Genomic DNA, 4,412 nt, shown 5'->3' on the forward strand with positions numbered 1-4,412 from the left:
TGACGCACTCAGCTGTGAGTGGTGAAGCGTGTTGACGCACTCACCATACAATAAGTGTCAGGGGCCCGAGACTGTTCAACTGCCTCCCAGCACACATAAGGGGGATTACCAACAGACCCCTGGCAGTCTTCAAGCTGGCACTGGACAAGCACCTAAAGTCCGTTCCCGATCAGCCGGGCTGTGGCTCGTACGCTGGTTTGCGTGCAGCCAGCAGCAACAGCCTGGTTGATCAGGCTCTGATCCACCAGGAGGCCTGGTCACAGACCGGGCCGCGGGGGCGTTGACCCCCGGAACTCTCTCCAGGTAAACTCCAGGTAAACTCAGCTGTGAGTGGTGAAGTGTGTTGACGCACTCACCTGTGAGTGGTGAAGTGTGTTGACGCGTTCACCTGTGAGTGAAGTGTGTTTACGCACTCACCTGTGAGTGGTGAAGTGTGTTGACGCACTCACCTGTGAGTGGTGAAGTGTGTTGACGCACTCACCTGTGAGTGGTGAAGTGTGTTGACGCACTCACCTGGGAGTGGTGAAGTGTGTTTACGCACTCACCTGTGAGTGGTGAAGTGTGTTTACGCACTCACCTGTGAGTGGTGAAGTGTGTTTACGCACTCACCTGTGAGTGGTGAAGTGTGTTGACGCACTCACCTGTGAGTGGTGAAGTGTGTTGACGCACTCACCTGTGAGTGGTGAAGTGTGTTGACGCACTCACCTGTGAGTGGGGACGTGTGTTGACGCACTCACCTGTGAGTGGTGAAGTGTGTTGACGCACTCACCTGTGAGTGGTGAAGTGTGTTGACGCACTCACCTGTGAGTGGTGAAGTGTGTTGACGCACTCACCTGTGAGTGGTGAAGTGTGTTGACGCACTCACCTGTGAGTGGTGAAGTGTGTTGACGCACTCACCTGTGAGTGGGGATGTGTGTTGACGCACTCACCTGTGAGTGGTGAAGTGTGTTGACGCACTCACCTGTGAGTGGTGAAGTGTGTTGACGCACTCATCTGTGAGTGGTGAAGTGTGTTGACGCACTCACCTGTGAGTGGTGAAGTGTGTTGACGCACTCACCTGTGAGTGGTGAAGTGTGTTGACGCACTCACCTGTGAGTGGTGAAGTGTGTTGACGCACTCACCTGTGAGTGGTGAAGTGTGTTGACGCACTCACCTGTGAGTGGTGAAGTGTGTTGACGCACTCACCTGTGAGTGGTGAAGTGTGTTGACGCACTCACCTGTGAGTGGTGAAGTGTGTTGACGCACTCACCTGTGAGTGGTGAAGTGTGTTGACGCACTCACCTGTGAGTGGTGAAGTGTGTTGACGCACTCAGCTGTGAGTGGTGATGTGTGTTGACGCACTCAGCTGTGAGTGGTGATGTGTGTTGACGCACTCACCTGTGAGTGGTGATGTGTGTTGACGCACTCACCTGTGAGTGGTGAAGTGTGTTGACGCACTCACCTGTGAGTGGTGAAGTGTGTTGACGCACTCACCTGTGAGTGGTGATGTGTGTTGACGCACTCAGCTGTGAGTGGTGATGTGTGTTGACGCACTCAGCTGTGAGTGGTGATGTGTGTTGACGCACTCAGCTGTGAGTGGTGAAGTGTGTTGACGCACTCACCTGTGAGTGGTGAAGTGTGTTGACGCACTCACCTGTGAGTGGTGAAGTGTGTTGACGCACTCACCTGTGAGTGGTGAAGTGTGTTGACGCACTCACCTGTGAGTGGTGATGTGTGTTGACGCACTCAGCTGTGAGTGGTGAAGTGTGTTGACGCACTCACCTGTGAGTGGTGAAGTGTGTTGACGCACTCACCTGTGAGTGGTGAAGTGTGTTGACGCACTCACCTGTGAGTGGTGAAGTGTGTTGACGCACTCACCTGTGAGTGGTGAAGTGTGTTGACGCACTCACCTGTGAGTGGTGATGTGTGTTGACGCACTCAGCTGTGAGTGGTGATGTGTGTTGACGCACTCAGCTGTGAGTGGTGATGTGTGTTGACGCACTCACCTGTGAGGGAGGAGACTAGTAGTGTTGTGTTGTGTTGTCTGGTGTTGTGTTGTCTGGTGTTGTGTTGTCTGGTGTTGTGTTGTCTAGTGTTGGGTTGGCTGTTGTGTTGTGTTGGCTGGTGTTGTGTTGTGTTATCTGATGTTGTGTTGTCTTTTGTGTTGTCTGGTGTTGTGTTGTGTGTTGTGTTGTCTGGTGTTGTGTTGTGTGTTGTGTTGTCTGGTGTTGTGTTGTGTTGGCTGTTGTGTTGTCTGTTGTGTTGTCTGGTGTTGTGTTGCGTTGGCTGGTGTTGTGTTGTCTGGTGTTGTGTTGTGTGTTGTGTTGTCTGGTGTTGTGTTGTGTGTTGTGTTGTCTGGTGTTGTGTTGTGTTGGCTGTTGTGTTGTCTGTTGTGTTGTCTGGTGTTGTGTTGCGTTGGCTGGTGTTGTGTTGTCTGTTGTGTTGTCTGGTGTTGTGTTGTGTGTTGTGTTGTCTGGTGTTGTGTTGTGTGTTGTGTTGTCTGGTGTTGTGTTGTGTTGGCTGTTGTGTTGTCTGTTGTGTTGTCTGGTGTTGTGTTGTGTGTTGTGTTGTCTGGTGTTGTGTTGTGTGTTGTGTTGTCTGGTGTTGTGTTGTGTGTTGTGTTGTCTGGTGTTGTGTTGTGTTGGCTGTTGTGTTGTCTGTTGTGTTGTCTGGTGTTGTGTTGTCTGGTGTTGTGTTGTGTTGGCTGTTGTGTTGTCTGTTGTGTTGTCTGGTGTTGTGTTGCGTTGGCTGGTGTTGTGTTGTCTGTTGTGTTGTCTGGTGTTGTGTTGTGTGTTGTGTTGTCTGGTGTTGTGTTGTGTGTTGTGTTGTCTGGTGTTGTGTTGTGTTGGCTGTTGTGTTGTCTGTTGTGTTGTCTGGTGTTGTGTTGCGTTGGCTGGTGTTGTGTTGTCTGTTGTGTTGTCTGGTGTTGTGTTGCGTTGGCTGGTGTTGTGTTGTCTGTTGTGTTGTCTGGTGTTGTGTTGTGTTGTCTGGTGTTGTGTTGTGTGTTGTGTTGTCTGGTGTTGTGTTGTGTTGGCTGTTGTGTTGTCTGTTGTGTTGTCTGGTGTTGTGTTGTGTGTTGTGTTGTCTGGTGTTGTGTTGTGTGTTGTGTTGTCTGGTGTTGTGTTGTGTGTTGTGTTGTCTGGTGTTGTGTTGTGTTGGCTGTTGTGTTGTCTGTTGTGTTGTCTGGTGTTGTGTTGTGTTGTCTGGTGTTGTGTTGTGTTGGCTGTTGTGTTGTCTGTTGTGTTGTCTGGTGTTGTGTTGTGTTGGCTGGTGTTGTGTTGTCTGTTGTGTTGTCTGGTGTTGTGTTGTGTGTTGTGTTGTCTGGTGTTGTGTTGTGTGTTGTGTTGTCTGGTGTTGTGTTGTGTGTTGTGTTGTCTGGTGTTGTGTTGTCAGGTGTTGTGTTGCCTGGTGTTGTGCTGTCTGGTGTTGTGTTGTCTGATGTTGTGTTGTCAGGTGTTGTGTTGCCTGGTGTTGTGCTGTCTGGTGTTGTGTTGTCTGATGTTGTGTTGTCTGGTGTTGTGTTGCCTGGTGTTATGTTGTCTGGTGCTGTGTTGTCTGGTGCTGTGTTGTCTGGTGTTGCATTGTCTGGTGTTGTGTTGTCTGTTGTTGTGTTGTCTGTTGTTGTGTTGCCTGGTGTTATGTTGTCTGGTGTTGTGTTGTCTGGTGTTGTGTTGTCTGGTGTTATGTTGTCTGGTGTTGTGTTGTCTGTTGTTGTGTTGTCAGGTGTTGTGTTGCCTGGTGTTCTGTTGTCTGGTGTTGTGTTGTTTGGTGTTGCGTTGCCTGGTGTTCTGTTATCTAGTGTTGTGTTGTCTGGTGTTATGTTGCCTAGTGTTGTGTTGTCTGGTGTTGTGTTGTCAGGTGTTGTATTGCCTGTTGTGTTGCCTGGTGTTGTGTTGTCTGGTGTTGTGTTGTCTGGTGTTGTGTTGTCTGGTGTTGTGTTGTCTGGTGTTGTGTTGTCTGGTGTTGTGTTGTCTGGTGTTGTGTTGTCTGGTGTTGTGTTGTCTGGTGTTGTGTTGTCTGGTGTTGTGTTGTCTGGTGATGGAATATGACAGGATAACTATCTTGCATGATGGAATATGACAGTATAACTATCTTGCCTGATGGAATATGACAGGATAAGTATCTTGCATAATGGAGTATGACAGGATAACTCTCTTGCATGATGGAATATGACAGGATAACTATCTTGCACGATGGAATATGACAGGATAACTATCTTGCATGATGGAATATGACAGGATAACTATCTTGCCTGATGGAATATGACAGGATAAGTATCTTGCATAATGGAGTATGACAGGATAACTCTCTTGCATGATGGAATATGACAGTATAACTATCTTGCATGATGGAATATGACAAGATAACTATCTTGCATAGTGGAGTATGACAGGATAACTATCTTGCATGATGGAATATGACAAGATAACTAT

Source organism: Cherax quadricarinatus, unplaced genomic scaffold, assembly GCF_038502225.1.
Source record: "Cherax quadricarinatus isolate ZL_2023a unplaced genomic scaffold, ASM3850222v1 Contig2874, whole genome shotgun sequence".
In the NCBI taxonomy this organism is placed as follows: domain Eukaryota; kingdom Metazoa; phylum Arthropoda; class Malacostraca; order Decapoda; family Parastacidae; genus Cherax; species Cherax quadricarinatus.